General features: G+C 39.8%; 1 protein-coding gene across 2 annotated transcripts in view; it reads left to right on the top strand.

The window, feature by feature from the left end:
* Positions 1-22966, top strand: part of PARD3B (par-3 family cell polarity regulator beta) — a 445805-nt gene that overhangs the window by 29722 nt on the left and 393117 nt on the right. The gene's annotated exons all lie outside the window — the stretch shown is intronic.

Below are 22966 nucleotides of genomic sequence, written 5' to 3'. Positions count from 1 at the left end.
ATTTAGGACTTAACCTTTTCAAGCAGTTCTGTGTTTCTTTTTATTGCTATATGAAAATAGAGTGGTGAAGGAATGTGAGTTTTGCAAGGCATCTTTTTTTATGCCACTTAAAATATCTTTTATAATCTCTTCCTTTGCTTAGAATTAAGTTTCTGAGAATCATTCAAATGTCATGGTTGAATATGTGTGACAAAATAAACAGACAAATCCTGCGATGACAAGAACAGATGCCTCAACTGTGTTAAATTTCAGGAGGAGTTCCTGTGATTTGCTACTGAAAGTCTAAGCAGGCCGGTTATTAATTTTAAAAGCTATGAGTCTCTAACTTTCAATTCAGATAAGATAGATGTCCTCTCTGGGTAGAGAAGTAGTAGCTGTGAGGTAGCCCGTTTTAATTTTTTGTAATTATCAGGAAAATTAGTTTTGGGAAACTAACTGGTGACTTATTTCAGCATAGAGGAGGAGGAGGTGGGGTATAATTTGTAACACTTTGCTGGTTTTTTTCTTTTTTTTCTTTGTAAAATCAGAGGAAAAAATATATCTAGTGACTTGAAACTGAAGATCCAAATATGGGATATGTCTGTAATTTCAGACAAATAGTTTTGTCTATTTATAGTGCCATATGCTTGGTGACTTCAGAAACAATTTTGTATATTGTGAACAGAAATGCTAGTTTTGTATGCTGTTGATTCTTCAATGACTTAATACAAAGTGCAACATTTTGCTTATGATTAATGGGATGCTGTTTCTCAGTACCTTAGAAAATTGTCTAAGGCGTACGTCAGTGTAATTTTATTGTGGTTTGTGTGGGAATTCTTAAAAACAACAGAGCTCTCTTTGGTATGTGTTCTTTTTATCGAACTTGTATTTCTTGCTTGTCCATGTTTACTGAAAGTGTACTTAAAACACCCTAAGACTTTTTTCCAGTAGCGTTTGGAGACTAAGGACTGGGTTCTGAGGATTGACACAGCTGTATATAAAGGATAAGACCATAAGCATAAGGTGTCATAAAATGAGATATCGCATCAAAGGGAAATGCATTACTGGTCTCGTCAGTTAATAAAAATTAACGTGTCCACACAGGATTTCCTCTATTTGAAGTACTGATACAGGAACACTTATGCAAATATGAGCAGTAGTTTGCAGAATATTTGATATACCATCCAGTTTTTAACTTGTTGCCAAAGCCTTTGCTATACTTTATTGGTAGGTGTCAGTGGTTGAGTATGTGCTGCTGATGAAGTTTCTAGTTCACACATAGCTGTAGGTTTGAGCAGCTTCTGTTATAACAGTGCTAGGTAGGACTCTGTAGTTCTGAGGATGCCTTGAGGAAAAACCACTGGAAAACCGGGATCTTATTTGCTGAAGTGGTCTGGGGTGGTTTAGGAATACAGCAAACTCCTCGATTTCTCTTCCTGTGATGTCTCAATTACATGAGATGCATCACTGCCATCTTCTCTTCTTCAGGCGGCCTTGGTGAAATGGTGATCAGTAAGATTTACTGAACAGCAGCAGCTGCAGTGACAAATCAGGTTTTTTGATTAAACTAGGGGAGAATCATGTAATCATGTAAGGGGACTGCTGGTTGAGAGATCAGAGAATTCTTTCATTTGAGTGGAATGGGGCCACAGCATGTGTAAGGAGCTGTCCATACTACCTACTTACAAGGTTTGGTATGATCTGATAACAAAGAACCAGCCCTATAAAAGCCTTACGAATATTTTTAGTAGTTTTATTGTGGCCTGTTAGCCTTTGAGCCTTCGCCAGTGCTATTCCACACTGAGAATATTGGCTAGGGGCGATCTTTAAGCTTTGCAGAAAGGGGAGGAGATATTTAGATCGAATTGACCTGGTATCTACTTTGGTGTTTAAAGTCCCTAAATAGATGAAAGAATTCTTGGTACGTTTATCTGTGCGCTGATTCTCTTTGGTTATGATTATCTATATGTGTGATAAATGAATAGGCCACAGCTTTGTTGCTCCCTTGTCCTTGTCATCCTTTCTTATGCATCCAAGCCAGTAATGCAGTCTCCCATGAAATCAATCAATTTATAAAAATAAGCGTTGCACTTAACCTCAGTGCCTATAACCAAAAGTGTGTTTGGCATTGCTGACCATCAAGCTCTTCTTTAGTGGCAGAGGAAAATAGCTGATGCTTTTTTGAGGATTAATCTGCTCTAGATCGTACTTTGATAGCAGTAAATTAGCACAGTTTCTTCAAAGGTAAATGTGCTTGCTAATCTATTGAAATTCTTTCGCTGTGGAAACAAAATAGCGAATCAGAGAGAGCTATCAGATATAATTTATTTGGAATTTCAAAAGCTTTTGACAGTCCTTAACAATAGACTGTTAAGGAGGCACAACTACTCATGAGGTAAGCAGCAAGTGCTGCCGTGGGTCAGTAAATGATTGAGAGGGAACAAAAAGATGGAATAAATGGTCAGTTTCCAGCATTGTGAAATGATGGCACTGGGATGCATAATGCACATTATTGGGAGTGGCAATGTTTTTGAGCTCTGCTTATGTTAACTTCATGATTTCCTCTTAAACTCAAAGTTAATCAAAATTCAGCAAATAGGCAGTACAGTGGATGACATTAATTGCTGTCAACTGCACAGTTATGCATGTTGGAGAGGGTGGTTTGTTCTGTTTGTATATAAAACAGGTCTAAATTAGTATTATATGTGCTTGGTAATGTGTCATGTGAAAATGTTTTGGAAATTCTTTATGAGAGCCCCTCCTGCTGCTGCTGCCTCAGCAATAATCTGTGGCCCGAATTGGATGTCAAAGCTAGTGTTGAATAGTTTTAAAATAGTTTGTTTTCACTGAGTTATCTAGCAAGTGGTTTGTGTCCTGATTACTCTGAATGATGGATCTAATTAATTAAAAACCCCCAATTTTGTCATTTGAAAAAAAAAAGCTATTTAAATTGTCTGCTTTTAAGGAGTGCTGGCTGGCTGGGTATAGCACTTACACAGCAGTTATTTTCTGACCTGGGTTTGGCTCTGTAGACCTTCAGGGTTGTCATTCCGGCTGTGAAAGTGATGGCATGCTCTAATGTGCAATGTGTATTTAAATTAAGTTATATTGAAGTAATTCCACCTTTGAACAGTTTCTGTTCCCTCCAACCATCGAATTCCTCATGAAATGGAGAAGGAAATCAGAACTAAAGTAACCTTTACATAAGTAGAGAAGGTGTGGCTGAAGAGTATGAGGTGATAAAGAAAATGATTTGTACAAGCAGGTTGAAAAATGGTAAAATGAAGTCAAAATAACAAGGCAAGTGGGCAGGAGTATCTCATAGTTTAAAAAATAAATAAAAGGCTGTGGAATTCTGAGGGAATTTCTCTTAATGGGGAGTAACAGCATTGCTGCTTTAAAAGCTTCCTCTGCAAATCAGAGGCAGAGGCCTCAATACTGGCTTGTTTAAATTACCTTCCAGTGGGTCAGCAGAGCCTGAAAATGTCATGCTTTACAGACCTTTTTGTTATATGGCTTGATTCTCAAATATATGATCCATGCAAGTAATGCATACTTAAGTTAGAGAAACGTGGTTCAAACTCTAGACTTCTGTGTAATTGAGCTTTCTAGTATTTTCTCCAGGGTTTTGTAACTTTCTGATAACTGGAATGCAGAACAGTGTTTTTTATTCTTCAGTTTGTACAACAGTATATTACACTTGTTTAGGAAAAACAAAGCAAGATAAGTAAGACTTAGTTACAGCTGAGAATTTTTACCTATTGAAGTATATGCTGCGGTGTTTTTTTATGTAGGCTGCTCTACAAGTTGTTGCATATTAGTCAACTTTCCCCTGGAGAAGTTTTTTTAAAAAAAAACAAACAAAACAACAAACCACAACTCCCTTTGATATAAAGAATAAGCATGTGAGAGATGCCTGGTAACACAGAAAGCAATTAATGATGTTAGTTTCGTATAATGTGGAGGTAACATTTTAAGTGTGCAACGGACACAGGATAGTTCAAATTGGTGTATTATAACTTGGATGCTCTGTGTTTTTCATAAAATCTGCACCAAAAAAGGCACGCATCAAAGAAAAAAAAAATTACATCTTTTTTTCTCTATAAGGTGATGAATGTTGCTCTGTACTAGGGTTTTGACACTCAATGTTTTATGACATTTAGTTGATTAATACCATGGCCAAGTTATTGTTTTAATGTGTGTTCTTTTACTGACTGTTAAACTGGTTGCAGCAAATACATGCTTCAAACTTTTGATACTTAGTGCTTCTGGCAGCCTTGGTTACACTTCCGTAAGTTTGAATACCTTGTTTGAGAGAACTGTTGTCCAGAAGCAGCCAATTCTTATGTTTAGTTCCTTGGTGCTAATGAGGTAAAATAGGGATTAGTAGAAAAGCCTGGTATGTTCAAGTTGGGGGAAAAAAGAAGTTGAAGAAATTTGTCAGAACTGGTATGTAAGGGCTGTTGTTCTTTGATTTGGTTTTAATTTTTTTTTTCTAAGTATAATTTTCAGGCTGTGGTTAATATCTCTGCCAGAATATGTGTAGATATTTGCCTCTGTGACTCTTCCCCTTACTGCTTCTGGTTTTGCGTTCATATTTCGTGGTTTCAGTAATGAGATCGTAGAGATGAGCGGAAATCTTAAAATTTGACTAACAAAAAGGATAACTAATAATTCATTCTTCTTTCAAACCCTAAATTGGTAAAAATTAAAATGGATTTCATAATGTTATTCAGAATAAAAGTTACAGCCTCCAAAGGCATGATAGTGTTCTTATCTGTTAGATTCAGAGTATTCTGTTTCTTCCTTGTATAAATAATTTGTAATACGTTTCAGTTGTAATTTCCCATAATCAAAGTTATTGGGATATGAAATTGTTACTGCTGACAGTATTTGTTTACTTAAATATTCTTAGCTAGTTCTGGGTGATGAAGATATAAAGACAAAACACTACTGTGAATAAAATCTCCATGTAACTTCTGTCAAGGGAATCCCAGCGTAAGTATTCTTTAGGTGTCTGATAATTAACTATGCATCGTGCGTCTACGAGGATGGGAAGTATTGGAAATGGCATATTTTTAAAGTTACCTTTATCCTTTTCAGCACCTTAAAATGTGAAGAAGAGATGTGAGACACAAGAAAATTCTAGGTCAAAATGGAGTGTCTATCCTTTTGCATTGACTGTGATCATGGCTTTTCCCCTTATCTTGAGTAACAGGCTTTTTAACTTGCTCAAAAAGATAGTGCCAATGCTTGTAAAAACCTCTGTTGAGTTTATCTAGGTTTTACCTGTAGTTTAAAAACAAACAAAAAAAGGCACTGGGGATGGGGGTGCCATTCTTATGGAAAAACTGTAGACCTTGATTTGCTGGCCCTTTGATGAACTGAGACAGAGTTTTGTTTTAGCTATTGATGGAAATAGTATGCAAGCCAGTCAAGCTGCAGCCTATTTTTAAAAAATGTTTTCACACTTTTTAGGAAGAAAAGGTTTTATGCCATTTTGAGCCAATGCTTGTTTAGGAAACGGATGTCTGATTTCACTCTTGTGTAGTAGGGTATGCTGTGAGCCACCATATATATATATATATATAAAATATATATATATATATTAAAAAAAGGATCTTTTGATAGGAGTTAGTCTGTTTATTTTTGAAGTGGGATCTGAACTGTGAGTTACCAGAGGGAAGGGGGGGAGGCGGAAATCACCATCATTAGTACTTACTAAGCAACACTTTATTTCAGTAATGCAGTTTCTTTTAGAATACAGATTATGAAGCTTTGAATTTTTATGAAATTTGTTTTAATTTCTTGCTGCAGAGGTGCCATGCATTATTCAAGATTATAAAATGATTTGGATTTCAGGAGCATTTGGATTTGCTGATGAGGATTTCAAGCTGTGTAATTATGAAACTGTATGCACATAGGTTGGAAGTTCAGAACTCATTAGCGTAATCATTAAAATAACCATTTTTAAAGTGTGGTATTACATTCCGGGGTGTGCAATTACACTATCATGTGCTTCTGGTTACTGGAAGCATTCTTGTAATAAACTTCAGGTCTAGCAATGTGCTTCAAGATAAGTTCATAGCTTTAAGAACAGACACCTGGTCAAATGTTGCTTAGCTTATTCAAGAAAATTCAGTTTTATAGATTTTGAGCTATATGCAGTGTCTGTATGCATAAATTAACATCGTATTTATCCTAGAAAAAAATTATAAGCATTTACATATTTAGTGTTGTATAATGTAATTTTTCTTAAAATAGATATTGTCTTGGAAGATATTACAAGGGTTACTTATTTCAGCTCTACCTACTTTAAAAGTAAAAAAAGGTTCTTACCAGATGGACTCCAAACTCTTAGTTTTTCCAGTGTAATGTTTGTGTTTGAACATTCTGAACTGTGAACTCTTTCTCTGAACATCTGTAACTACCAGAGTTTTTCCATTTGTGATAAGTATTCCATTCCTTTTCTCAGATTAAAAAAAAAAAAATGAATTAACTGTGACAGTGGATCTGTGACACTAATAAGATTCCTGATAGGATTTAAACAGGCAATCTTATTCCAAAACTGAGAGGGGGATTTTGGAGTTAAAATCCTTTTTATGTAAAATACATGCAAATCTGAAACGTGTGCTTTTCTAATTTGATTTTCTATTGATCCCTCTATTATCTGATTTGTATTTTGGCATTTTAAATAAGAGTATTAAAAACACAGCAGGCAGAAGGTTTGGGACCTGGGTCACTTGGGTTTTGGAGAGTATTCAGCTGTACAATCATAACACTTTCTCTCGACCTGAAAATGTGTTTTGTCATCTGGGCACTAAGTACTGTAGCTAATTGGTGGTCTGACAACTGAAGCTGTTTGAGTTTCTGTTCCTTAAACAATGAGAGGGAGGGAGGGCGGGAGGTCATTCTAAGTGCATCTGGTCACAAATGGTGGGTTGAATGGACATTCAGATGTCCTGATGAAAAGGAGCTTAATATCTCTCACTATAAGCATAACCTGGTGGAAGATGCTTATTCCTTCTTAATGATATTCCTTGATGTAACAAATACTTGGAATTCTATATACATGTGTTGATGCTTAAGTGCATATAAACACACACATGTTAATGTTTACCAAGGGAGTGATATGCATTGTGAAAATAATGTAACCTTGTTGTGGAAAGATAATTTGGTGGGTTGTCTTGCTATAAAGTAAGCCGAGCTCTTAAATACTTCCATGTAGTGGTTTATAATATGCCTTGGATTATTATTTCCCTTGTCCTACTTAAATTGCAAATGGATTGAAGAAGGGGCTTTTTGTTCTGTTTTCAAGTGAGGGCTCCAAAGACTACTTCAGTACAAGGAATTATAAATGCCTACTGTGGTATACCTTGTTGTGTAAGACAGTGGTGAAGGAGGTGAGGTTTTGTGTTGGTATTTCATTCCTTTTCAGAAGTGACCCAAGCAACTGTGTTCTGGCCCAAGGAACTGGAGTTAGTCCTGGTACTGTTTTGGGAAACTGTTTCAGTGTAGTAAGCTTGCATTACTTTTGATAGGTAAACAACTCCTATGTGATGTTCTGTTCTTCTAATTCCTGTGACTCTTCTACCAGTATTTCAAAACTTTAAACAAGCTTCAACTTTCTGGAAGAAAATCTCATTTATATTTCAGCAGTTGTAAACAATTTGGGATTTGTGTTTTGGAACTCTCCTGTTGTAATGGGGATATTGTAATGGTGTACTAGTGAGATGGCCTAATACCATTGCTATGGTGAACGCAAATCCCTCCTAAAAGTTTAAAAACAAAACCAACCCAATTTTTGTGTGCAGGTTTGAAACATCAACTCTCATTTTATTTAAGATACAGTTGACATGTTTGAGGAAAATACCATATAAATTGTCATTAAAAATACAGATATAACCTGGTTATGTGCCAGCTTCCTGGTATACGCAATATTGAGCCTAACAGAAAGCCTGCCTTAGTTAGCCTTCAAAAGGTTGGAAAGGACACCGGCTATACCCTTCAGCTGAGGAGGCAGCTTTGTAGCTGAAGTGTAGTAGACTTCTATTGAAAGTGCCAAGTAAGTGTGAGTTAGTGCTTGCTTTGTGGGATGGAGGGGCTCATGTGTGCGAAAGGCTGTAGGGATGGAGATGGCATTGTCCTTTGATATACCTGTCATACAGTAAATACCTTTTGAGAATGTGTATGAATAAGAGGACACACCTTCATCTTTTTGGGAGTTTAGAAATATCTTCTGCAAAGAACCAGAAGGCTGACTGTGTTCATAACCTGCTTACAAGTCTTATGAGGAGCGGCTGAGGGAACTGGGATTGTTTAGCCTGGAGAAAAGCAGGCTGAGGAGAGACCATATCACTCTCTACAACTACCTGAAAAGAGGCTGTAGCGAGGTGGGTGTCCGTCTCTTCTCCCAAGTAACAAGCGATAGGATGAGAGGAAACAGCCTTAAGTTGCACCAGGGGAGGTTTAGATTGGACATGAGGAAAAATTTCTTCACCAAAAGGGTTGTCAAGCATTGGAACAGGCTGCCCAGGGAAGTGGTTGAGTCACCATCCCTGGAAGTATTTGAAAGATGTGTAGATATGGTGCTTAGGGACGTGGTTTAGTGGTGGACTTGGCAGTGCTGGGTTAATGGTTGGACTTGATGATATTAGAGGTCTTTTCCAACCTAAATGATTCTATGATTCTTTTCAGTATTAATGCTTTCCTGTTGTTCATTCTGTTATTGTTCTGCAAAGATGGCATTAATATCAAAAGTTATAGTAATTTGAAGACTCAAGTCTTGAGGGCTTTTAGTTTTCTTCCCTTTCTTCAAAGACAGATGGAACAATAGTTCAACAACTTAAGTAAAAAAAAAAACCCAAAACACTTATATTCACAATTACACATTTGAGGGTCAAGATACAATGCTGCTTCTATGTAGTTAAAGTTCAGCTAATTAGCCAAACAAAAATGAAGTTTAAAAAATTCCTTAAACAAAAATGTGCATTCAGGAAAATGTTATAAGAAATTATATTGTTACAAGAAATGACATCCAGGAATAAGTAGTCTAGCCAAAAAAAAATGAAATAACATTAAAATATTCTGAACTTTCTAGCATGAGAATGTATTTGCTGTGCTGCTGCCTTCTACAAGCCCTTGACTGATTCCGTTCAATGCTGGCTCCACATGCAGCAGTTCCTTTTTTTTTTTTTTTTTTTTAATTCTGATGAAGCTGTTAGAACTGTTTTCTCACTGTTGTAGTGCTAGTAGTCTGATTCTTGCTCTTTTACTGCAAACTCTATTCAGACATTTAATTGCATCCCTGTTTTTAAAGATTCCTTCCCTGTTAGGAGATAAGCCAGGTAATCTAGAAGTCAAAGCTGAAGAAGAAATAGGTGACAGTAAGGAGGGGAAGGTGAATGACACAGGAATTGATTATTGACTCGTTTTGTTTATTGGTCATTTTGCAACAGTAGCTACTATGGATGCTTGAGAGGCAGAAATAAGAAAAACTCTTTTTAAAAACTTGCTGACTTTTGTGGGGGACTTGTGACCTGAAGTGTATAAAGGCTATCTTAACTTCAGGTTTGTGTGGCAAATCTTACTAACCACAAAAGGATGCTAGACACTTCTGTAAGTTCACTTTTGCTGTTGAATAGTGGATAATGCTTCGTATTGTATATTCATCTCTCTGAACGTCTTCATTTTTTCTGTTGGGGTTCAGCTCATGCCCAAACTCTTCTTTTTCTAGTGGAAGAACTGTCTATTGATATAACTTAAAGTGGCTATTTGAAAGAAGGAAAGTCGACGATATTTTCCTCAGGTTTGAAGGGTTTGCAGCTTTCAGGATTTCGCCGTGTTATCTGAAAATAAGAGAGATTCTGCAGATGACTCAGACTTGAGAATCAACATGGGATGCCTGAATCTGAAGGATCACTGAAATTTATCTGTTAGAACCATTTTGGATGAGTGTGAAAGAAGTGGTGTAAAGGGCAAAGGAGATTTTAAAAAAAAGATTTTAGAGCACGCTTGCCATTGCCTGTGCCAAGGGCAGGGGCTGCAGTGGAGAAGGAAACAGCCTGTCTCAGAAACAGCTGGTGCAGTAGTTGACAGGCTGAGTTCATGGCGAGGACACACCTTTATGGGTATCAGAAGTCTGGGTTTGTGGAGGAAGACCAGGCTGTGCACTATGAGTGCAACTGTAAACTTCACTGCTTTCTGCTGTTACCTTAAGTCAGGCTCTGTGGCCACAGAGCAGCTGCAGCAGAGAAATGCTGAGAGGTTGTCTTGCACTGTTCCTTCTTTGGGAGGGAATGCTAGAATTGGAGGAAAAAAATTAGGGCTTGTAGGCTGCCTCTAGGTTGTTCAGTTCAAGGCTCCTCGGTCAATTTTACCCTGGCGTCCTGTGCCAGAAGAAACTGTAGGATAAAAATGTCTGGTAAAGAAATGCCTGGTAACTATAGTTGAACCTTGGGGAATAAAAAATAGCCTTTACTTCCCATATGTTTAAAATACATTTATCTTATGGTAGAAAAATGACGGAATGTCAATTGCAAACAACATATGGCAAAGGGTAATTCTAAAAAATTATTTTTAAAAATTAATGAAGTTGACATACATACACTTCAGCTTGGTTGGAGGCTTTGTTAGTGGATGCTTTTTCTGTTGAATGTTGAAAATTGAGTTGAAGACAAGCAATAGTCAAAACTTAAGATAAAAATGCATGAAAAGCTAGTCTATTAAGTATGCAGATGTGCATTATGTGGCTTCCTAGAACAGCATAAAAATAGTACATGGTCTTATAACACTGTTTTTGCAAAAAAGTTGTATTTTTTCATGTGGCGTGTGATTTCTTCCTAATTAAAAGTAGCTAGTTTTAAATCTATAGGGGTTTTTGTTACTGTCCTCCTTTTAACAAAACAATTTCATGTCTTCCTTGCTTTTTCAAATAAAATAAGAGCTAACTTTTTGATGATCTCAAGTTCTGCTCTTATGATTATTTAGCAGGCTATAGTAATTATAGTAATTAGTGTGTTTTTTTTAAAAAAAACCACACTTTTTCCAGTGCATTTTTAACTTTAAGTTATAATTCTCAAGAGGATAATAAAATACACTATGGTAGATTGTGCAATCAAGTTAATGCAATCAAGTTGCTAATCATTTTCTTGGAAGAACCTCCATTAGAGAAGATGAAGACTTGCTCTTCTTTTGCTGAAGAAATGTCCTCATTTGCTGTTGATTGAGGTCCTAAGCTTAAACTGCTAGGTTTAGGTTGACCCAGGTCATATTAGTGGCACTTTCAAGTTATGATTGCTTGCCTTCCTGGAACTACACAGAGATTACTGACTGATAAGAAACCAAAGAACTGAATTTCGGAGTAGTGAGATTTTCCTGATCTTAATGTTTTACATGTTTAAAATCTGAGGAGTTTTTCATATGGCACTAATGCATTTTTATATTAACACTTCTGAAACGTTTTTCTTAGATGGCATGTTCTTCTTACATTATTTTATGTTCAGCCTTTAAGGAAGGTTTTCCCAAACTTTCATTTATGTCTCATATCTACCCTGTAGGAATCAAAGCTGTAAGGAGAAAACCTGTATGATCAAGAAGTTCCCATAGCTCAGTATAGAATAATGATAATGAGATGAACAAACAATACAGCAACAGGAACTAGGTGTCTTCAGATAATTTACTGTACCTTTGTGACATTGAAGCTAAACTGCTGAAGGTAGGTATAAAATGTATTATGTGAGGAGCTTTGATCACCATGTGTGGTGTATTTAGTTTCAAGTTATCAGATCTATATGAAGCTAAAACTACCCACTGGCTTTATTTATAATCCTTGTCTAGAACTGTAGTTCTTATTTCGAGCCCCCCTCCCCACAAACTGGTTATAGTAACTGATGAATAAAAGGGTGAAGAATTTTAATTTCTCCTTTTAGATGACAGCTTCTATTTTGTTATTCTGTATAGTAGTGTTATTCTGTATGGTAGCAGTATTCACTTAACAGCAATTCAAGTAACACCTTCATAGCTAGAATTCTGTTGTCATGTATAAACACAAAGTGGAAACGTAAATTCATTTGGAGACAGTAGCAATTAATCTAAGAAATCAAATATGAAGTGCACTTGAGCAAAGGTTTTTTCTTTTTTCCCTCTAAAAGGTATTTTTTTGCTTTTGTGAAGATGAAAGCCTACAAAGATATGGAATTTTTGTGTTCAGAATCCCTTCTTCAGAAACCTTCCCTGCTCCTTCCAGTCCTCAAAAGGCTGGCTTGAGATACAGCAAAGGACTTGTAACTATATGTGGTCTCTTTACTGTCTTACATGTGTCATTCATATTCCCATTTCCTTATAACCATTTTAGAATGCTGTCCTGGTCTTCCCATGTGAAAGAGAAGATGGCAGCAATTGTGTACAGCTGTGCTTATATAGCCTGGTAGGTTGCCTGTGTCTCTGGAAAAGGGGCTTTAATGTCAGTGTATGAAGGCTCTGCTTCCAGTAGGGCCACTAAAAGACAATGAATGTTTCTTAGGCTTAGTTTTGCTTTGGCTGTGGTTTCCTGGCAGCCTTGAGCCAGCCTAAGTGTGCATTTGCTTTCAAAAGAGATGGTGGTGTCTGTCTCCACCCAGTCCTGCTGCTCTTGCCCTTTGAACTGTACAGGAACTGATCTGCGATTAAACTGGTCTAACAAACAAAAAACTTCATTGTTTTTACCCAGAACAGTTTCCCAAAGTTATTCCCTTTGTGGGCTCTGTGCCTGCCAAAAGAGGTGAGAAGCAGCAGTTGTTCTGGGTAGGGGAAAGGTGGTGCTGTTAGTGTTCATGAAGTGCTCATGCTACTGTGGTATATGAGGAGTTGAGGCTCCTGTTCTTTGCTTGCAACCACTACAGGAAGAACATTAGTTTCAAATTGTGTTACTAGGCAATAATACACTAGCATGGGACAAAAAATGTCCTTGGGAAATTAGGACCACCTTTCACTCCTTTGACTGCACTGCTTTGTTGAACTGGGCCCTCTTTGCGGTAGTAGCTCACAAGTTTCAGAGATTTTGCTGCCATTTCACAGTCTAATTTTTATCACTGTCCTCTGTTCAAAGAAATTCCATTTGTTTGTTGCTGGCAGGGAATATGTAAATAAATAACTTATTACATGTTCAATTAAGACTTCTAACAACTGTCCTATACCACTTCATGCACCTTCCTACTCTGGGATGTTTACTCTTGTACCCAGCTTGCTAATGTTGGAGTTCTCTCTGCTCCCCTGGGAGAAGGTGCCTGTTGGGCAGCTGCTCTTGTCCTGCCTCACAGGTATGGCTCTTAAATGAGGTTTTAGGATAGGTGTATGGGCTTTTTTTTTTTTTAATTTATATACTGCTTCATCTAAATGGATGTTGGCAACCAACAAGCTCTCTTTCATGAAGTCAAAAATATTGCAGAAGAGTTGGTTTTCACCTCCTTGGACAAAAAAAAAAATTGTGTGGAAAAGGATTATAGTGCAGCATAAAGGGTTTTGTAACTACGCTGATTAGCCGTGCTGCCTCAGAGTTTAGAAAACTTGATGATTGGCCACATACAGGAGAGGAAAACCTGATAATTGCAGCATTTGGAACCCCATCTTTTCTTCATTAAAACTAATGAGGATATGAATAATTCTATAGTTTGGAGGTTCTGAAGTAGTATAAGAGCTGGAAATAGAGATTGTAGGCTCACTGAAAAGAATATCCTTGTGCTGTGATACTTAATTGATCAATGGCTGTTTCAAAAAACAAAATTGTACATACTTGTCAGTAGACACTGGGAGAGTTATGTCAAAAGGTTCAGAATGATCTGGATCACTATAAACATTAGCTATAAGGTGTTTGTGGGTTGCTTGCTTGTCTGCTTTAACTATATTCTGGTAGTAGAACAGGGCTTGAAAGTTAATGTGCACAGATGTTGTAGCAGACCTACCTGGCTGGTAACCTCATAGCAGAAGAGAAGTGAGGATGACTATGTCCAGCTTCCTGGTAGCCAAAGCATTGGCACATAATTTAGTCCTAGTTGTACTCCTGTAGCCTTGTATTAGTACAGATAGAAACATATGCTGTGAAACTCTCTTGGAAATTCAAGTGACAAGTGTTTTTTCTGGCTTATTTATTACTTTAAAAATTAGTAAAAGGGGTAATTCAGTCCCTTTTGAAATTGTCCCAAACCTGTAAAGCACATGAATAAATGCTTCCAACTATTCCTTTTTCTGTTGGCTGTTTAATTAGTAACACTAGCCACTCCATGGAGGATAGCTGAGAATATAAACATACTTTAAATATCTTCAAATTGTATAAGGTAGAATTGAGGAAGAACAACAACAGCGTTTGAAGTATCTTTATCTTGTGTTAACCTTTGATTGCATTGTAAACAGTGGGTGTTATTGGGACTTCGAGTACTTGGCTTTTCCCCCAGTATGTTCCTTACTCTTAAGAAGCAAAAAAAAACCCAACTCAGAATTGTACTGCGAGCACATTATAAACACTATCATAGTCTGCAGTACAATTTCAAGTAGCGGAAAATAGTTTTATCCAGTTAATGGAAGACACATTATTGATTGTATCTGATACAGAGAAAATCGAACTATCTGTTAAAGGTGATGAACTGTTTATTTCTAATATATTGTTCTGACAGTGCAAACATTTGAAAAGAAAACCACTAGATTGCTCATCTCCCAAGAAAAACAAAAGCATCTTTTAGCCCTCTGTGATCTTCATGTGCTCTTGCTTGTTGTCTCTAATTGTCAGGACTGCATGTTACCCTTCCCATCTGACCTAGCTCCCATTCCTTCTTTTTAATTTATCTTTATCTCTTCATCTGAATTGCTTAGGTAAGGTCTTCTGAATCAGTTGAACTGGTTTGTCTAAAACACTACCAAAAAAATCATCTGGAGATGCACTTAGATATTTAAAAAAATACCACAAAAAAACAAACCCCTGTCCCAAGCAGTTGAAACCTGTCAAAGAAATATGCAGCTGTTCTTAATGGTATTTTATTTTTTTAAGCTGTGAGGTTTCAGGCAGCCTTAATAGTTGGCAGTGCTGTGACTTCCACTTGCTACCCAGCCGGTGGATAGTCTAGAGTATATAGACTACTTCTATATAGAGTATATAGACTACTAGAACTACTTCCACTTGATAGAAAGTGTAATTTTAAAATCTCAGGACAAAACCTTTAAATCTGGAATGATCTTCATATGCTTAAACCTGTTCTGAAAGACTAGATTTAATGTGTAACTGGGAATCGATGCTTTTCGGTTTAAGGAAGCAGTAATGTTAATATAATACAGCATGACTGGGCAGCCTGATACGGTGAACCCTGGGGTCTTGATTAGAATTAGACCTGTAGTTCTAACGGAGGCCACTTACAAGCAAGACTAAATACTACTCGTTCTGGCAGATACCTGAACAATTTACTGTACTTTCTATGGGAAATTAGTAACAAGATACAGAACTTCACCTTGTGTGGAGAGGATAGTGAGTGGAATATCCCTGCCATTTAGGGATGAAAGTAGATCTTTCCTTTGTCTCTTAGCTATTCTTGGATTAAAGAGAGGAATCTAAGATTTTTCTCATGTGGGATGACTTGGTGTTTGAAAAGTGATTGACATAAGTGCAGACAATATCAGATCAAATTTAGGAAAACTACAGTGTAATGAAATAGGATGTATTCGATGCTGTTCACTGCCAATAGCTCCTCTGAAATGTCAAGAATTTAGCAAAAAAATGAGGTAATAGGTAACAAGATGTATTTAAGGTGAAGGAAAAAAGAGTAAGCAATCCCCTGAACCTGTTAAAAGAACAAACAAAAAACCCCACAAAACAAAAAAAAACCACCACCAAAACCAACCAACCACAGAAACCCAGACAAGCTTCTTTTTTGTCTATACTTAGAAAGAAAGAAACCAGCCTATGGACTGATAATATACAGCTGGCTTCCCCAAGGTCCTGTCTCCCCACCAAGTTTCTAATTCCTGATGTGTCTTCCTCTGGCCCTGGCTAGTCTTGCCTTCCATGGTTTTGAAGCAGGAGCTGAGATGATGATGCCCCTGTTAACTGTGAGGCCTTAACCTTTCCCTTATGCTGTCACTTCAGTGAGGTGCTTCAGCTCACTGGCTCCTGGGGCCCGGTGGTGGATGCCGTGCCCTTGTGCAGTTGTTCTAAAGGTGCCTCTTGCTGGCTTCATTGTAACATCTGTGGTTTTAGAGCTCACACTTATTGGAGGGGGGGGGAAGAAAAAAATCCCAACCAAAACTCCCAAACCACTGCTGCATTATGTAAGTAGTAGTAGCACTAATTTAGGTGGCCTAGGGAACAATGGCTTTGCAGATTTTGAATGATTTTAGTGTTCCATCTCTGCATCATAACCTTATACCCCTGAGAACTTGCTTTCCAGTTCCCACCCCACCCCCCATTCAGTGTTCTGTTAAGTATGCAAGTACCAGGCAATTCCCTCTTTATGGTTTGGAAGAGGATGTGTTAGGCTGGGCAAAGGACAGGTTACTGTCGCTTTTCAAAATTAGTTTCTTGGCTTTCAGTTCGAACGTGTCCAGTGTCAGCTTTCAGCATTGATTCTTGTTTGATAAGCAAGTGTTGTTTAAATCTTGGTTCTGAGAAAATACGTTTGTTAATGTCATCAGCTCTGAACTTTTGGAGAAGCTGAATGGGCTAAACTACTCAGATCACTCACTGGAGAGCTTCCCTCCTCTCTGGCCTGCAACCGTTTTTTGTTTCTCTAGTCATTCTGTGTGTGCATGCATTTGTATACAGACTTAGCCCTACACATTTTAATACGACATTCAGAACTGTATGCATTATTCTTGTATTTTATTAACGCTATAAACAATATTAATTGCATGATATACCTACTTTCTGCTCTTTTATGCAGCTAAAGGCTAAAAGATTAGATCATCCTTACGAAATGAACTACTGATATGGAGAAGCTGTAGTCTTTTTGACTGGTCTGTTACCATTGCTAAATCCCTTTGACTCATGCTTTCCAGAGAACTGTTCCCATTTCTGAAGGCGCAAACCACATTCCTTATTCCTATTCATTTTTTTCATGTTAACTCCCTTGTTTCCAGCTGCTGTCTTGCCAGGAAAAATAGATACAGGATGGCCGATTGGATGAACACATTGCAGACAAGACAATTTCTTTAATAAAGTCTAACACAAAAGTCTGAGAGGCTCTGTCAGAGTGGCAAACAACTGTTTATCCAAGCTGAGATTGCCAAGTTTCAGAGGAGATTGCTTTATTTTGGCAAAGTGCTGGAGCACGTAAGGAACATCTTAAATATCTTTTTTTGGCACTTCACAAACAACAGATTTATTAAACCTCGTCACCTGTGCTTTATGGAAGACTGTAGGTGTGGAACTGAATGAATTGCAAGAGGCAGACAGTATTTGAAAATGGCCACAGCCAGTTCAGAAGTGTTTGCAATAGTAAAATTTACTGTGTATGGAGAAGGTCAGCCAAAAACACAACTGTGGGATCTGTATGCCAGAGGCCTCTTCCATTATGCATGGGGGCACTGCTGATAGTAAAGGGAGGCTCCAGGCTCATGTTCTGCTAACAAGTGTTAAATAGGTATTATACATTGACTCTCAGCTGGGAAGCGTGCATCTTCATGTGTTTGTGTTCTTGCTGGTAGTGCTTTTCAGAGATTTGTTTCTGACTTCGGGAAACTTGACACTGTAATCGGTATGTGCTCAAGAAATAATGGCCGATCTAAACATCAGGTATCAATTGTCCTGGAGTGGCCAAGTTGCCGACCTTGTAAACCAAGGAGCAAAACCTCTATAGGACAAAAGCCACAAGACAGATAGCATGCCTTGCAGAGAGCTGAGGAGACAGGAGTAGTTTACAGACAGGAGACTGTAGGAGCCACTGCTTTGTAGACTTCAGTTACCTGGCCAAAGAGTGGGCTTGTAGTTTGCTCCCAAGGGAGCTTGACTTTAGGAGCAAGCCAGCTGGAGCTTTAGCCTGGAGAATGAATTATCTAGTGGTGTGGTAAGCCATGCTGTTTGAATCTCTGATGCAGATACAACTAAGTAATATGCTGTTAAATGGCTTGCACAAAGGATCTGTATGATTTCATGGAGCTATGTTTGGGTTAGAATAGTCTCCCCCCAGCCTAGCCTGCCCCTGCCTTCTGTATCTGTTACACAAAGGTGCCATGGAGATTGCAATGCCTGGTGCCACTGGTACGCTGTCTCTCTTTTCATTATCACCTTCACTGCAGAGGGATTCTCTCCTTTATCTGCTTCCTCTCCAAGACCTGCAGATCGCCAGAGTGGGTGTGGGCAGTACAGTATATTATTATTGGGTCTCCAGCTGTTCTCCCTGTCGCTGAGCAGCATGCAGTGGGACCTGTTGTTGGTAATGGCATAGTACTGGGTGATTAGCAGTGCTAAATATTGTGGCAAGGTTTTGTTATCTTGTAAATCTAAAGTCAGAGTACAGATTTCACTGTAGTACATTGGTCCATCGTTGTAAGTCTTTGAACTACATCAGCTCTGCTGCTGATTATGTGATCAAGTCCCCTTGTAAAAAGTGTGTGCGCGTAGGGTCTTGCAAGGCTTGTGCTGTTGCTTTGTGTGTCTTATAGATGGCTTGGGCCATCATTTCTTCTTTTCCAGCTGGTTGCTGCTCCCATGTTCTCTCACTCTCTTTTGTAACCTGGTATGTGGCATTTGAGTGCTAGTGAAATCATACTTCTTGCACCCTTCAGTCGTTAGCTCACGGTGTTAGTGATAATATAGTGCTTCTGGCAGAAGCCTGGTGCATTAGATTTTAAAATGGCTTTGTACATGTAGTGTATCCAAAAGAAAATTTTGTGAAAGAAGACTTGAAAGCCCAGTTAAGTGGTAAAATAATAATCAGCACATTGAATGCACTGACGTTTTAAGCAATTAAACATTTTCAGGAGAAGACAGAAAAACTATCGGTTTGGAGTCATCTAGCACTTTTTATTATTCCTAATAGCTAGTGTTTTGTTAGCTTGCTAGTATTGAGAAATTTGTAACAAAGGTTTTTATACTGGGTCTAAGAGACATGTCTTTTAACTTGTACAAAAATTGCCTTTTCTGTTGATTAGATATTGATCTGTTCTTCCCAGTTGTTAATTGCAAAATACTTCTTAAACTTGTAATTAGTTCAGTTGTTTGTTACTGCATGCATCGGCTTTCAGTGGTGTAAAATGTAAATAAAGTTAATAGTTAAATAGTGTGATCACATACTTTTTATTTTTTAGATAGTGTTATCTTTCAGGTCTTTTGACCAGATTTTGTAACAAGGTAGTATCTCTTCATTTGTTTATCTGGATGAACTTCAGTGTTTTGGAGAAAGATAGATATTCAGTCTGCAGTGGCTTGCAGTATAATTCCTTTGTAATTATATATTGTTTTGAGTTTGTCCTATATATTTCAGTTGAAAGCTTCTGCTTCAGCTAAGAATGGAACTGAATAAACAGAACTAAGGGAGCTTTTTAAGAATAGATCATTTGTATCTGAATAATACAGAAACATTTAGAGAAAAAAGTCTTAAGTCAATGTATGGTTCTTTTCAAAAGGGTGAAATTTTTTTAAGGTGAATTGAAATCTTTTGATTCCTAGATGTGATAACTTTTGTACACTTGAATCAGTTGGTCCTTGTTTATCATACCTTTAGACAATGTCTGTGGATTATTTGCTTTTGGACGGCTGCTTGCACTGTGCATTGTACCTCAGCACATGCTCCTTTTCTTACAGATTTAAAATATACTATTGTTGAATGCACATTGTTGATTCTTATGTTCTGGAGCAAATTGTAAATTTGAAAGAATCATAGAATCATTAAGGTTGGAAAAGACCTCTAAGATCATCAAGTCCAACCGTCAACCCAACACCACCATGCCCACTAAACCATGTCTCTAAGTGCCTCATCTACACGTCTTTTAAATACTTCCAGGGATGGTGACTCAACCACTTCCCTGGGCAGCCTGTTCCAATGCTTGACAACCCTTTTGGTGAAGAAATTTCTCCTAATATCCAATCTAAACCTCCCTTGGTGCAACTTGAGGCCATTTCCTCTCATCCTATCACTAGTTACTTGGGAGAAGAGACCGACACCCACCTCACTACAACCTCCTTTCAGGTAGTTGTAGAGAGCGATGAGGTCTCCCCTCAGCCTCCTTTTCTCCAGGCTAAACAACCCCGGTTCCCTCAGCCGCTCCTCATAAGACTTGTTCTCCAGACCCCTCACCAGCCTCGTTGCCCTTCTCTGGACACGCTCCAGCACCTCGACGTCCTTCTTGTAGTGAGGGGCCCAAAACTGAACACAGAATTCGAGGTGCGGCCTCACCAGTGCCGAGTACAGGGGCACGATCACTTCCCTACTCCTGCTGGCCACACTATTTCTGATACAGGCCAGGATGCCATTGGCCTTCTTGGCCACCTGGGCACACTGACAGTTCACATTCAGCCGGCTGTCGACCAGCACCCCCAGGTCCTTTTCTGCTGGGCAGCTTTCCAGCCACTCTTCCCCAAGCCTGTAGCGCTGCATGGGGTTGTTGTGGCCAAAGTGCAGGACCCGGCACTTGGCGTTGTTGAACCTCATACAGTTGGCCTCGGCGCATCGATCCAGCCTGCCCAGGTCCCTCTGCAGAGCCTTCCTACCCTCAAGCAGATCAACACTCCCGCCCAAGTTGGTGTTGTCTGCAAACTTACTGACGGTGCACTCGATCCCCTCATCCAGATCACTGATAAAGATATTGAACAAGACTGGCCCCAAAACTGAGCCCTGGGGAACACCGCTCGTGACCGGCCGCCAACCGGATTGAACTCCATTCACCACAACTCTCTGGGCCCAGCCACCCAGCCAGTTTTTGACCCAGCGCAGAGTCCACCTGTCTAAGCTGTGAGCCGCCAGCTTCTCGAGGAGAATGCTGTGGGAGACGGTGTCAGAGGCCTTACTGAAGTCCAGGTAGACCACATCCACAGCCTTTCCCTCGTCCACTAGGCGGGTCACCTTGTCATAGAAGGAGATCAGGTTGGTCAAGCAGGACCTGCCTTTCATGAACCCGTGCTGGCTGGGCCTGATGCCCTGGATGTCCCGCACAGGCCTTGTGAGCGCCCTCAAGATGAACCGCTCCATAATCTTCCCCGGCACCGAGGTCAGGCTGACAGGCCTGTAGTTCCCCGGACCCTCCTTCCGGCCCTTCTTGTAGATGGGCATCACATTGGCAAGCCTCCAGTCATCCGGGACCTCCCCCGTTAACCAGGACTGCTGATAAATGATGGAGAGTGGCTTGGCAAGCTCCTCCGCCAGCTCCCTCAGCACTCTCGGGTGGATCCCATCCGGCCCCATAGACTTGTGAGCATCCAGGTGGCGTAGCAGGTCATTGACTGCTTCCTCTTGGATTATGCCCCGGGGGTTCATCCTGCTCGCCGTCCCTGTCTTCCAGCTCAGGGGGCTGAATACTCTGAGGATAACTGGTCTGCCTGTTAAAGACTGAGGCAAAGAAGGCATTGAGTACCTCAGCCTTTTCCTCATCCTCAGTGACAATGTTCCCCCCTGCATCCAATAAAGGATGGAGATTCTCCTTGGCTCTCGTCATTAATATATTTGTAAAAACATTTTTTGTTGTCTCTAACGACAGCGGCCAGATTGTGTTCTAGCTGGGCTTTTGCCATTCTCATTTCCTTTCTGCATGATCTAACGAGATCCCTGTACTCTTCTTGAGTCGCCTGCCCCTTCTTCCACAAGCGGTAAACTCTCCTTTTTTTCCTGAATCCCAGCAAGAGCTCCCCGTTCAGCCAGGCCGGTCGTCTTCCCCGCCCATTCTTCTTACGGCGTACAGGGACAGCCTGCTCCTGCGCCTTTAAGACTTCCTTCTTGAAGATCGTCCAGCCTTCCTGGACTCCTTTGCCCTTCAGGACTGTCTCCCACGGGACTCTCTCAACCAGTGTCCTGAACAGGCCAAAGTCCACCCTCCGGAAGTCTGTGGTTGCAGTTTTGCTGGCTCCCTTCCTTACTTCACTGAGGATCGAGAATTCTACCATTTCATGGTCGCTAAGCCCAAGATGGCCTCCGACCACCACATCTCCCACCAGTCCTTCTCTGTTTGTAAACAGCAGGTCGAGGGAGGCACCTCCCCTGGCAGGCTCACTTACCAGCTGTGTCAGGAAGTTGTTTTCCACACACTCCAGGAACCTCCTAGACTGCTTCCTCTCTGCCATGTTGTATTTCCAGCAGATGTCTGGGAAGTTGAAGTCCCCCATGAGAACAAGGGCTAGCGATTGTGAGACTTCTGCCAGCCACTTGTAGAATGCTTCATCTGCCTCTTCATCCTGGTTGGGTGGTCTCCCAGCAGATTATCTGCCTCGTTGGCCTTCCCCCTCATCCTTACCCATAAACACTCAACCGTATCATCATCACAATTGTTGAGCTCTAGACGATCGAAACACTCCCTAACATACAGAGCCGCCCCACCGCCTCTCCTTGCTCGCCTGTCCCTTCTGAAGAGTTTATAGCCATCCATTGTAGCACTCCAATCGTGAGAGTCACCCCACCATGTTTCTGTGATGGCGACTAAGTTATATCTATCCCGCTGCACAATGGCTTCTAGCTCCTCCTGTTTGCCGCCCATGCTGCGTGCATTGGTGTAGATGCACTTGAGCTGGGCTATCGATTTCGCCCCCAGCATTGGCGTGCCACCCCTAGGCTCATCTCTAGTGAGCCTGGTTTTATCCCCTTCCCCCTTCGAACCTAGTTTAAAGCCCTCTCAGTGAGCCCCGCCAATTCACGAGCAAGAATCCTTTTCCCCCTGTGAGACAGCTGGACTCCATCTGTCACCAGCAGGCCTGGTGCCGTGTAAACCTCCCCATGATCAAAAAAGCCAAAATTCCTCCGATGGCACCAGCCCCTGAGCCACGCGTTGATCAGGTGTGTTTTCCTGTTCCTTTCAGTATTCTTCCCTGCCACTGTAGGGATTG

The sequence above is a fragment of the Aptenodytes patagonicus genome, chromosome 6, assembly GCF_965638725.1.
Source record: "Aptenodytes patagonicus chromosome 6, bAptPat1.pri.cur, whole genome shotgun sequence".
Lineage (NCBI taxonomy): Eukaryota > Metazoa > Chordata > Aves > Sphenisciformes > Spheniscidae > Aptenodytes > Aptenodytes patagonicus.
Note: the sequence above shows the minus strand (reverse complement) of the source record. Positions and strands in the feature narration are given on the sequence as shown.